The 12,950-nt window shown below is 35.7% G+C and overlaps 1 protein-coding gene across 12 annotated transcripts in view; it reads right to left on the bottom strand.

The window, feature by feature from the left end:
- The window catches only part of BCAS3 (BCAS3 microtubule associated cell migration factor), a 608,014-nt gene that overhangs the window by 344,169 nt on the left and 250,895 nt on the right, over positions 1–12,950 (bottom strand). The gene's annotated exons all lie outside the window — the stretch shown is intronic.

Genomic DNA, 12,950 nt, shown 5'->3' with positions numbered 1-12,950 from the left:
ATGACGAAGCAAACTCTTTTATGAATAATAAGAATAAAACAAAAGAATCCTGGGTCTTTCACTTTGAGATTCACATTATTCCTAAATCTAGTATATTTAAGCAGCCTCAAAATTTCCCACTTTGAATTGAGCTCAAGCTTCTGAGTGCTCAGAAGTGAAGACTTTTAGCCCTGGTGAAAAATCTCCAGAATTAAAAACCCGGCAATCTAGCATCACTTAAACCAAATTTGGGGTTCAATGAACTTCCCAAAGTATAAATAAATCCTCACTGAAATTCTTTTGAAGATATACCTACGCTCATATCCCCCCATGCTTATATCACAATGAATTTTGTATCAAGTCAGCAGAGCAAACAGGAGGATGAACTTCACTGTCCCAAGGAAAAAATACATAAACTTATCTGCATCATTCAACAAATATAACTTTATTACTTAAACTGCTGAACATATAGCATGTGGAAGAATTGGGAGTTGGCTATGAGATAAAAACAAACACTGAGACAACATATTAAGTAAGTTGCAAGATTTAGGTGCATTTGTTTCAGACTTGGAGGATTCAAATGATTTAATTTAACATTTGTAAAACTTGTCTTTTGCAAATAAGCACTGTATAGTTAAGGAAAAATTAAATATAAAATCAGAGTATTTTCTGTAGTAAAATGTAAGCAACATTCCTAATATTCAAAAAGATATAAACTGGAATATCAATAGCAAAGATGCCCTGCTCCCCTGCTCTCCTTCCCGCTCCCCCACCCCCACCACACAGAAGCCTCCCTTCTTTTTACCCATGACTGTTAAGGATATTTTCTGGCTCTATTTCAGCATCATGACTCAGGTCATGAGAAGTGTCAAAGATGCATTTCCTTCAGATGGGAAAGAGCAACAGATTTTAACAACCATACAAAGTTGGGAGTACAGTGCAAAAGGGCCAAGTCAGCTTTTTTGACAGCAGGGAAGATAAAACCTTTTATATTCACATATATTTTATTTCCAGCTTAAAAACATTTAAATATCTCTCTATCAAAGTATGCTTACATGTTCTGCTCAAGAAGAAAATGGGAAACCCATGCCCAATTTAGCTGCCTAAATTACCAACAATTTGTGAAAGAGAATTGTTCACCTCCTCCTCCCCCCCCCCAAAAAAATCAGAGTATGCCATATGGGTGCTAATAAACTGTTCAAGTCCTTGTCTTAAAAACTAACTTTTCCTAAAGGAAAACCATGAATTTACTTCATGTACATAAAAACTCCCTTGATAGAAATTCCCTGAGAGTGAGAACCACAAAAAGGAGTGTTACTATGACCATATCTGGGCGCCATATCCTTCCCTGTAATTCTTCTGCCATAGCAGAAACACTTTTTCTTAATCAGCTGGCTCACTGCCAAAAACCATATTCATTTATCAGTACTGTCATTTTATATTTTCTCTTATCCATGATTTTATCAAATGTGGACACATTTCAATCCACTCCCAAATCAGACAAGGGTGAAATATTAAGCATTCCCTACTAAGGATGAAAATAGAATAGTCTCTCTCTTCTGAGGCTGCCAACAACAACAATGCCCACATCAATTCCAGTATATCCATTCTGAAATAGTTTCACTCCTGTGCCTCGTTCTAGCTTCAATATTCTCACCTGCAAAAACACACCATCCAATGTTAATAACTCTTTCAATGAACCTTAAATCCCTTTCCTTTTCTCATCCTCCTCCAAATTCTAAACATCATTTTATGCTAAGAACCTATTATGCTAAGAACCATAATAGTTTCTATTTCTCAGTATGTGTAACCCTGGCACAGCCCTGACCCCACTCTCTGTACCCTTTTGTAGCTTATAAACTATGGGCCAGCAGTCAGATTTTTACTTCCTGCTCGGATTTTTAGTTCAAGAGTACTCATGGCTGCTACTCCCAGCTGTGATAATTTCTAAATCTGTTTATTGGAGTCAGTTATTCAGACACTGGTCATTATGTATCCTAAGAAGCCTAATTTCTACTCTTTTCCTTCCCCATTTTTTCTAAAACCAAATTTTGAAAAAAATGTTTCACTGGACTCTGACCAGAATTTTCTTACTTCTTTGTCTTCCTCACTGGAAAAGTAAGGCAATATAGTAACATACAAACAGATATGCCAAATCCTCTTGTTGTTATTCTAATCACTAAAATAATATAACTCCTTCAACTCCCTGAAAACTGACTTCTAAGTTTACTGAGAGAAAGTTTCTACTACCCCAAATCCACCCCAAACAGAGGATTCCTTTGTGGGAAAACTGACCAGTCTAAGTGAAAAGATCTACAAATAGTATTGATTGGGGGTTCCTTAATACAATTGCCAGTCCCACCTGAGGGATCAGTGGGAACTAGAAGTTGGTATGACCTCTTCCTGCTCAAAGAACTTCCAATCATTTCTTTAGTACAGATGTATTAATTAGCTGAATAAAAATAAAATAATGAAACAAATTAATAAGTAATAAAATTTCAATAATAAAAATAAGAATGATCACCAAGGATTCCAAGATATCCAGGTCAATATTTTGGTTTAATCAGTCTGAGACTGGGCCTAGGCACCAGTACCTTTTATAAGGTAAATTATAAGGTACAATCAGGGTTGAGAACCACTGTCCTAATATGAAAGATAATGATCACAAAAAAACATTGAAAAAGGAATTCATACGAAACAGAGATAATGCAACGAGCAAAAAAATGCCTCAAAACTGTATCCATATCTCAAAAGGATAAAGAATATTCCACCTATAAAAAAAAGAAAAGGATGTGATAAAATCATTTGGAGAGGGGCGCCTGGGTGGCTCAGTTGGTTGAGCATCTGACTTTGGCTCAGGTCATGATTTCCCGGTTTGTGAGTTCAAGCCCCGCATCGGGCTCTGTGCTGACAGCTCAGAGCCTGGAGCCTGCTTCAGATTCTGTGTCTCCCTCTTTCTCTGCCCCTCCCGCACTCATGCTCTGTCTCTCTCTCTCTCAATAATATAATAAATAAATGTTAAAAAAAAATCATTTGGAGAAAAGGATGTTAAAAACATGATACAGAAATAAAAATACAACAAGATTAGAAGACAAAGTTGGGGATACTCTCATAAAGTAAAACAAAAAGACAAATAGAAAAATAGAAAAGGAAGTTACAGATTCAATGTAGGAGATCCATTATCCAACTAACATGATTTCCAGAAAGGGGCAAAAAAGAAAACAGCAAGGAAGAAACTATGAAGAACTGAAAGAAGACGTCTCTCAGGAGTGACACCTAAGAGTGGAGAGGGATGAGGCAAGAGAGTGCCATTTGTCATTATAAAATTGTGGTCTTATTTGACTTTTATAATACATGTATTACTTTGACCAAAGTATACATTAAATAGGTAAAGAAAAACAACAAAACTCCAATCAATATTAACAGAAAAGAGAAGCAGAGATTAACTGTAAACTCTAATAATGCCTCAGTGGTAGAGTTTAATCACTCTGGTCCCATAAAGTATAGAGATAACAAATCCTTGAACAGTAGTACACAGAGGACTAAATAAAGGAATTTTTAGAACATATAGACATCACTTTTTCAAATGATTAAAAAATTTGCCTCCACTCAATTACCTAAATTCATTCATAGAAGCTAGGCATCTGGATGGAGTACTAAAATGGATATTAATTAATAGTAATATATTTCAAAAGTCTGATTCTCTAAGAAGACCCTGAGAAATAAACCATAGAAAACATAGTAACAAGGAAGTCGGGTTATTATAAAATGTTATAAGACATCCACATCCATAGTACACCAAGTTCATGCTAGGGTGGCCATGATTACAATCATGGGAAAGTTTAGAAAAGATCGCCCTCTAGAGGCATGTCTCCTTAACCATTTAAAAGCAAAACTATAAAAACCTGGAGTCTGATTTGCCAACATAAAAAATAGAGAGAGAATATAATTTCATGAGCAGTAAAAAACGAAAGAACAAATTCTGGGTGGGTTTCAATTGCTAAATACCTTATGTGGCATTTAAGAGAAAACTTCCAGAGGGAAAAAATGTGGCATAGTCCAAATGAAATAGACAAAATGATAAAATATTCTAGCAGAGTTCAATCAGTTTTCATAGCACTACACGAAAGTTTATCTTACAGGCAATGTAAGAGTTTTTAAAAATACTCCACAGGTAATTTTATTTTCCTCAAAAACTATGCTATCTGAACCTCCCTCTCAATTTTGCTGTGAACCTAAAACTGCTCTATAAAATAGTCTAGTAAAAAATTATGCTATCTTTATTTAATAGATGGTTCTTCAATTACTGCTTCTGAAATGAAAGCATCTTGTTTTCAGTAAGGTATTAATTATGAGGTCTCTCTTTTCAATCCACTTGCCCTAAAGAACTCATCTGCTCTGAGAAGCAATAGGAATTGACATAAAAATACTTAAAATACCATATGATTTTGGTGTATAGTAAAGGTAAAGGCTAGCATAATATTGTAGCAACATTGTAAAAAGGATGATCAAAGAACTTATAAGAAAACAAATTCACTGGGAAAACTATTAGATCTAACAAGAACAAATTAGAAACAAGACTTCAATCTGAACTAAAAGAGTAAAGTATATATAACCAGTAAAAATCCAGGTAGTAAACTAATATAGCCTAAAAGAAGATTTTATCCAGTTAACATGTATATACTCTATATATACTCTGTGTGATATGAGGCATAAAATTTAAAGCAGAACTACAGTGCACATGATTGATTTTTCTTGGCAAAAATTAAAACATACAAATGGAAACTTCAGTCCACAAGTAAACAGTGATGTGGAAAGAGAAGTCAGGAATCATCACATTATTGATTGCCTTAAGTAGGTGAAACTGTATAAGGCTGAAATGTGTGGTTGTTTTGTATTTACAATTGTGTTGTGGTCTGTATCAAGAAAACTACTGATCAACAAAAGTAAGTAATTACAAAACCATCATAAAGACTATAAACAATTTCTGAGCGGTAAAAAGAATGCATCACACAGATGCTAAAAAGACTAGTAATGCTACCAGTTATTTAAAAGTACTTTACTAAAATCTAGAGGCTTCACATCCAAGAATTCAGAGGCCCCTCTAGAGGTCTCAGTCTCATCAGCCAGCTCCATTTGGAAGAAGCAGAATCTGGAATTCAGATGCCAAAAACTGTGACTCAAAGAGGACTCCTCCCCTGAGGAACAATGAGTTGATGGGAAAGGAGACACTTCCAAGAACTCTGGAGAAGTGCAAAAGTGAATCCAAAACCCCTGTGTTAACTCAGTGGAAATAGCAGGATTTAAAAAAAAAAAAAAAAAAAAAAAGCTAAAAAGCCTTATCACTTTGTAAAGAAATGCAAAGGACTAAAGAAGAGGTGAATAAATTAATCAAAATGTATTTCCTGATGACATTAAAAGAACAAAAACAGATGAAAAAGAAGGAATACCACTACCTGCACTTTCAGTTTTGTGTTGGTATCTCCCTTCATTTCAGAAACATATCAGAAGTCAACTTATCAGAGCGCCTGGGTATCTCAGTTGGTTAAGCATCCGACTCTTGATTTCGGCTTAGGTCATGATCTCATGGTTCTGAGATCGAGCCCTGCTTCAGGCTCTGCAATGACACTGTGAAGCCTGCTTGGGATTCTCTTTCTCCTTCTCTCTCTCTCTCTCTCAAAATAAATAAACATTTTTAAAAAAGTAGTCAACTTACCAATACTGAGTTCTATAATGATATTAAAACCTATATACAATAAAGTCACAATTATATTTCATTTACATTATTCAGTGACTTACTCGTTTATTCTGTTTTCTGCATTCAAGAGGTACTATATAAAAATACAAAAAATGAATCAGTCCTATATACCTCCTCAATAATAAACACTATCAATGACACTAATCATAGCAGCTAATTTTTACTTAGGATTTGATATGTACAAACACTATTTAAAGTGCTGTGATCCTGCAAGGTAGGTTAATATTAACCCCATTTTATAGATAGAAAATTAAGGCACAGGTATTTAAGTAATTTGTCTAAGATTACAGAGTTATGAAATCATGGGGGATAGATTCCACCACAAGTAGCCTGACTCTAGGTCCTCCAACTGCCTCCCTGAGCACATTCCAGCTTCATAATGGAGATCATCAAAAAAAGAAGAAACAAAAAGGTAGAAAGTAGTAAGCAACAAGAGCATACAGAAGGAGTAAATACATAAAGTTACACATCATAATCTGAGCTGAGGTTGAAAAATGCATTGTGTACCAGAAGAAATATGCAGAAAGCAGTTCAGGTGTAGAAATAAGGTATCATACTAGAGAGCAAAGACAAGTCATTGAATTTGCTTGGGGCATAAATAATCGTGGAAGAAATGGTTTCTCTATTCATCAAAAATTTACTAACTGGTAAAAGAAATGCTGTTCTCCTAGAGGACTATTTTGTGACCTTTGCCCTTTTCCTTAAAGCTCCCAATACCTGCCACCATCCTCACTTCCTGATTCCATGAAGAAACAAAAGCAGTCTTTTCTTTCCCTCTAACTTCTCCCCATTTTTCTGCTCCCTTTTATATCAGTGCTTCTGGAAAGACTTGTTAATACCAGTCTCCAATTTCCCTCTTCCTGTCTCACCAGAATCCATTCCTATCAGGCTCCTCCCACTCCACCAAACTGCTCTTATCATGGTCACATGTCCTCTACATTACGAAATTTGATGGTATTCTATTGCTTTCTCGGTCTTTTTTTTCCTATAAATTATTATTTTTTTAATTTTATTTTTAATTTTGTAAAATTTACATCCAAATTAATTAACATATAGTGCAACAATGATTTCAGGAGTAGATTCCTTAGTGCTCTTACCCATTTAGCCCATTCCCCCTCCCACAAACCCTCCCGTAACCCTCAGTTTGTTCTCCATATTTATGAGTCTCTTCTGTTTTGTCCCCCTCCTTGTTTTCATATTATTTTTGTTTCCCTTCCCTTATGTTCATCAGTTTTGTCTCTTAAAGTCCTCAAATGAGTGAAGTCATATGATATTTGTCTTTCTCTGACTAATTTCAGCATAATATCCTCCATTTCCATCCATGAAGCTGCAAATGGCAAAATTTCATTCTTTTTGATTGCTGAATAATACTCCATTGTATATATATACCACATCTTCTTTATCCATTCATCCATCGATGGACATTTGGCTCTTTCCATACTTTGGCTATTGTTGATAGCGCTGCTATAAACATGGGGGTGCATGTGTCCCTTCGAAACAGCATACCCGTATCCCTTGGATAAATGCCTAGTAGTGCAATTGCTGGGTCGTAGGGTAGTTCTATTTTTAGTTTGTTGAGGAACCTCCATACTGTTTTCCAGAGTGGCTGCACCAGTTTGCATTCCCATCTCAGTCTTTATCTTAAGTGGTCTATCAGCAGAATTTGACACCTGGATCCCTCCCTTTTCTCAGAAAAAAATTTTCTCATTTGACCTCTAGGATTTCTCATATATGGTTTTCCTTCTCTGTTACTAGCTACTTCATGGTGGAGGGCCCAGGTCTCAGTCTTGGGACATCTTTATTTTCTTTTCTTACTCAACTCACTAGGTGATCTCATCCAGCTTTTGGCTTCACCTGTGCCTTCCAAACACTTATCCTCAGTCTAGTCCTTTCCACTGAACTCCAGGCTTGTAGAACCGAATATCCACTTAATATCACTAGGAGGCCAAAGACACATCTTAAACTAAACATGTCCAAAACTTCTGATCCTGCCCCTATCCCCAAACCTACTTTAACATTGTGTTCCTCATCTGACATGAAGGCAACCCCGTCCTTCCAGCTGCTCAGGCCAGAAGCCTTACTAGTTACCCTGACTCCTCTCTTCTGTCATACTTGACATAATAAATGCCAGATCCTGTTAACCCTACCATCAAAATGTATCAAGAATAAAATCACTACTCACAATCTCCATTATAAACAACTCAGTCTAAGCCTGTCCTCTCTAACCTGGATTTCTGCAATACTCTCCTAACCAGTCTCCCTAGGCTTCTACCCTTGTCACCTAGGACTGTGAATTCTCAATACAAATCTCCATTCTGATCCTACTAAAACAGTCTTATGTCACTCTTTTTCTCCAAGCTCTCTTCACAGCTTCTCCACCTCACTCTGAGTAAAAGTCAGAGGCTGACATGATCTGACCATATTTCCTCTGTAACCTCATCTTCTAGTATGCACCTTGCACACTGTGCTTCAGCCACACTGTCTTCTTTGCCTTTCCTTGAACACTCTAGGCACACTCCCAGTGCAGGGATTTTACACTGGCTGTTCCTTCTTCCTCAGACACACTCCCCAGATATTTGCATGACTTTCTCCCATACTTCCATCAGATCTTTGTTCAAATGTCATCTTAGTAAGGCCTGTGGGAACCTTTCTGATTTCAAATTGGGATCCTATCCAGACATCCCCTACTTCCCCTTTCATCCTTTATTTTTCTCCACAGCACACAAAACTATCTACCTACCTACCCATCCATCCATCCATCCATCCATCCATCCATCCTTTTCATTGTTCATATCACTGTACTAAAAAGTCATGGAAATATGGATTTTTTCCTCTTTTGTTCACTGCTCTTTTCCTAGGGCTCAGGAACAGTGCCTGGACATAGTAAATATTAATTAACAGTTGTTGAACAAATGAATGTATCTCACAGATGTTAAAATGAAAAGCAATGTTACCATGAATGAGAAGCTCTTCATTCTGACAAGCAATGATTTAAATCTAAATTGTTTTTATTAGAACTTCTAAAGATGTTTGAAAACTCCGGCTTGAAGCCTTAGAGTCTACATTTTACCAATACTATGTGAGGTGTCAAAATACAAATACAAACAAGAAAAAGACCCCATCTTCAGCCAACATCAAGGCTAATACAGACTGACACAACATCAAGAGATTTTTAAGACAGGCTTAAAAGATGAAAGGATATTTTTAGCTAAATAGGGATTTAATAGCCATTCAAGGGGGTTATAATTATTTCAAATAGAGAAAAGTATATAATAGGAAAGGTGCCAAGAAATAGACACATGTGGCATATTCAGGGAAACCTAGCTATGGTGGGAGGGACAAGAAGTTGGAAATAAGATGGAATCTTCTCTAATATTCTATAAGAATGAAGAGACACTGAAAGATTTTAAGCAGAAAAGTAGAAGATCATATTTATGGTTAACAAAGGAAATGCTTTTGACAGTCACAAAAGGCTGGAGGCTACTGAAACAGATGAGGTAAGAAATGATGATCAGGGTTTTTTGTTTTTTTTTTTTAATTAATTTATTTTTGAGAGAGAGAGACTGAGAGAGCGAGGAGGGGAAGGACAGAGAGAGAGAATGAGAAGGAGAGAGAGAGAGAATCCCAAGCAGGCTCCACACTATCAGCGCAGAGCCTGAGGCGGGGCTTAAACTCACAAACTGTGAGATCATGACCTGAGCTGAAATCAAGAGTTGGATGCTTAACCGAATAAACCACCCAAGTGCCCCAAAGATTAGGTACTCTTAATAATTTTTGTGTCAAGGACTACTTGGGCAGTCTGGGAAAGCTGTGGACTCTTTTTTGGAATAATACTTACAAAGTAATGAAATAAAATAAATAGAATTACAAATTAAAAATTATTTAGAAGCATAGTTATCAATACATTCTAAAAATTAAGTTCTGCTATAGCATTATACATAATAAATATTTAAATCAGTAATATTATTATGTCGTAACTTATAGCTGCAAAGCAATGATGAGCATAATCAGTATTTCAAAATATGTTCAGTAATTTAAAGCATTTCAAGATACACATATTTTGCATATAATGTGATATGAAAATATCTGTGTTTCTATTGGTGACAATGTACTACTTGTGACGTTGTCCCCAATAAAAACACAGATGTTTTGTCTATATTCAAAATAAAAATAAATGCTTAATTTTGGTTAGAAGATAGTAAATACAAAGATGCAATTTCTCCCCATGTATGTTCATGGATCTTAAGTTAAGAACCCTCAGAGAGACTAAGGTCCAGGCAACAAGATAGGAAATGCAAGAGATTATTTAGAGAGAATATATTTCAAATAAATAAACATCCTCTGTTAAGAAAAAAAAAGGCAAATAGATAAAATAATCCTAACCTAAACTGGATTGACTCCAGAGAGTAAAAAGGAAATATCCCTATATCAACTGTTATTTAACAGTTTCCTTTACTTTGCTAAAAAGAGCACACACAAACAACGGTAATACTGCCAAAGCATGATTCATTTTCAAGATGAATCCCTCCCTGTTCAAAGGTTTACATTGTTTTTGACCAGCATCAGACTGTTTATCCACACCAACTGTAAATACATCATTTTTAGAACTATCCAACAACAATGCCCATTTTGTTTTGACATGTAAGATACAAAAAGATCATGGAGAAAAATGACCATCACTCAAAGGTCTATGCTTTACAAATGAGAAATACTACACAGAAATATGGGGTGAAATTCTAACATAATAAGACTTTAGTACATGTTATCAGGAGGAAAATGCCTCCTGAAATTCCTAGCTTTCAAAGGGAATGTTAAGCACAGCAGTACTGTCAAACAGTATAATCTCCTCTCTGAGATGCCTTCTGTTAGCTTCACGCAAAAAAAAGAACAGAGCTGTGAAATCAATAAAGCTGAGAGAAAATCATGTATTTTTACTCAGAAATCAAGTATTTCTCTTCAACTATTTGTTCTTTCACAAATGACACATCCTTAATTGATTGGCACATCGCACCCTTCTACAAAAATACACTGAAAGGTATTTGTTCACAGTCATTTAATATCTGCATTCTCTCTTGGACCAGAGATATCTGATGGCAGAGATCACCTTAATTTTTTGTGAACTTTGTAACCAAAGACTGGTGTGTAGTAAGCTTAACAGGAAAGGAAGAACAGGAAGAAAAAAGATGCTCAAAAGATACTCTCTTAAGATGTACAAATATAAGGACTATAAATCCTTCGTAATTTTTTATGATTACTTCTGTTCTTTGGTCAACCTAGCTGCCCCATGTGTACTCTGAATCTCTCTCCATAAAGTGTTTGGTGAAATTTAATTGAAGGAAACTCCTTAACACAAAGAGAAAGGTCCTCAAAGAATCTACACTATGAGGCTAATTATATAACAGAAGTTTAAGTAATTATTTCTGAAGTAAAATTTCTTGCAAATGGCTGAAAATACAAATATCCCGTAACTTTCTAAGCTTTTTTTTTTTTTTTAATTCTAAATGCTTTTCAAAATGACTTCTAGGACTGATTCTAGAAGATTTTCACATAGGACTGATTCTAAAGATCTTCAACCTTGAAGATCATGGGTCACTAGGTAAATAAAAATAACTACTATTCTTATAAAAATAATGGGGCCAAAGCATATAGCATCACCTAAGGAGAAAACGAGGTTCCAAACTTTTTTGAGTTACAGAATTTCTCCCCGGGATTCTATGTACTTATATGATTTCAGTCTATCTTAAAACTTCCTACAGAAAATATATATCTAGAATTGATTAGGTATTACAAAAGGATACATGTTTAAGCAGAAGCTGAAACAAATAAGGATAGGTATAAAGCCAAGAGAACTTCAGAGGTACTCAAACAACTACTTGCATGCTCATATTCAGCACAGCGCTATTCAAAACAGCAAACAGGTGGAAACAACCCAAATGTTGATCAATGGAAGAATAGATAAAATTGGAGTATATACACACAGTGAAATATTACTCGGCCATAAAAAGGAACGAAGTACTGATATATACTATGTGTGGCTGTACCTTGAAAACATTATACCATGTCATATAAGCCAGAAAAAACAATCACATATTATATGATCACATATGGATTATTATATGAAATATCCAGAACAAGTAAATCCACAGAGATGGAAAACAGGCTGGTGGTTGCTAGGGACTTAGTGAGAGAGGAACAGGTAGTAACTGCTTAAAGAATACACGGTGTTCTTCTTAGGTGAGGAAAACATTTTGGAACTAGTTAGAAGTGGTGGTTCATCGTGAGTGTACTAAATGCCATTGAATTCTTAATATTAAATGGTTAATTTTATGTTATGTACATTTCAGATCAATTGAATAAATACAAATTGATTTCTGTAGTGGGGCACCTAGGTGGGTCAGTCAGTTAAGCTATCGATTTCAGCTCAGGTCACGATCTCACAGTTCGTGAGTTCGAGCCCCGTGTCGGGCTCTGTGCTGACAGCTAGGAGCCTGGAGCCTGTTTCAGATTCTGTGTCTCCCTCGCTCTCTTCCCCTCCCTCGCTCTCTCTCTCTCTCTCTCTCTCTCTCAAAACTAAACATTAAAACATTTTTTAAAAAGTGGTTTCTGTAGTAACCATAATCTCTCTGTATAAAATCCTCTATTCTTAAAAATATAAATTGGTCATCTGTCAAGAAGAACCTGCAATGCTCTAGAAAAAGTATCATCTAATATAAACAATTTTTTTTGCCATTCTAATGGAAATGAAATGGTACAACCACTCCGGTATTATCTACCAAGGTCAAGATGCACATACACACCCAGCATTTCATTAAAAAATGAGAATACATACACACACACATACACAAATGAGAACACATTTGCACCAAGAAACAAGTACAAACATTTTCACTGCATCACTATGTATAATAACCCAACACCAGAAACCTCCCAAATATACATCAACAATAGTAGTAAAAAGGATAGACAAATAAATACATAGAAGCATATTTGTACAATGAAATACCTAAGAGCAATGGAAATAAATGAAGTAAACCTCCATTGAACAACATGAATTAATCTCATAAACATAATCCCACAGGTGTATTTTAAAATAAAATGCATAGAGAGGGAGAGAGCCAAAGCATAAGAGACTCTTAAAAACTGAGAACAAACTGAGGGTTGATGGGGGGTGGGAGGGAGAAGAGGGTGGGTGATGGGTATTGAGGAGGGCACC

The sequence above is a fragment of the Panthera leo genome, chromosome E1, assembly GCF_018350215.1.
Source record: "Panthera leo isolate Ple1 chromosome E1, P.leo_Ple1_pat1.1, whole genome shotgun sequence".
NCBI classification, from domain to species: domain Eukaryota; kingdom Metazoa; phylum Chordata; class Mammalia; order Carnivora; family Felidae; genus Panthera; species Panthera leo.
This window is presented reverse-complemented; position numbering and strand designations above follow the sequence as displayed.